This window comes from Octopus bimaculoides, chromosome 26, assembly GCF_001194135.2.
Source record: "Octopus bimaculoides isolate UCB-OBI-ISO-001 chromosome 26, ASM119413v2, whole genome shotgun sequence".
Taxonomy (NCBI): domain Eukaryota; kingdom Metazoa; phylum Mollusca; class Cephalopoda; order Octopoda; family Octopodidae; genus Octopus; species Octopus bimaculoides.
The window spans coordinates 2,904,687-2,905,444 of record NC_069006.1 but is presented as its reverse complement, the minus strand read 5'-3'; the positions used below and the strand labels follow the sequence as shown (position 1 = coordinate 2,905,444).

Sequence of the window (758 nt, the reverse complement as noted above, 5' to 3'; positions counted from 1 at the left end):
ATATATATATATATATATATATATATATATATATATATATATACATATATGTATAAATACACATTTTAAAGGAAATACCGAGGAATACAATTAACATTTTGAATAGTTACTTAGACTATAATATGATATAAAATACTATAAACAGATATAATATAACTTAAAAAATAATTCAAACAAATATAAATCCAATGATTTGTTTCGACTCATATCCACTATGTCTATGAGTGTCCTCGGGGTGATATTTGTTCAAAACACAGACTAAAATTTTATGCAAGCACTGCTAGATTATAAAAGTGACTGAAATCTGTCACTGTTATAATTTAGCCGTCCTTGCATGGAATTTTTGTTCATTTCTTTGGAACAAATTGAACTCCGAGGAGACACATATGCATACATGTGAATTTTTATGAATTCACTAGTGGATGAGTCGAAACAAATTGTTGGATTTCCATTTGTTTTAATTATTTCTTACGTTATGTTGTTTTATATTATATCTGTTTATTGTATATTATATTATAATGTAAATAATTTTTTAGTATATCAATTGTATTTCTCTATTTCCTTTAATATTTGTATTTCGTAATTAGACCCTTTTATTTGTGCTATTCAACCGAAGCACCTTTGAAAATTCGATGTTTTTATCCCTTTGAAGGAAGTGTTTTTTCCCTTTGGTTTCATTTATATGTATATACATAGATACATAATAAATGCATGTATATATATATATATATACATATATATATATATATATATATATA

The 758-nt window shown here is 23.7% G+C and overlaps 1 protein-coding gene across 1 annotated transcript in view; it reads left to right on the top strand.

Annotated features, from left to right (window-relative positions):
• Positions 1-758, top strand: part of LOC106875530 (lithocholate 6-beta-hydroxylase) — a 43,832-nt gene that overhangs the window by 1,333 nt on the left and 41,741 nt on the right. The window lies entirely within an intron of this gene.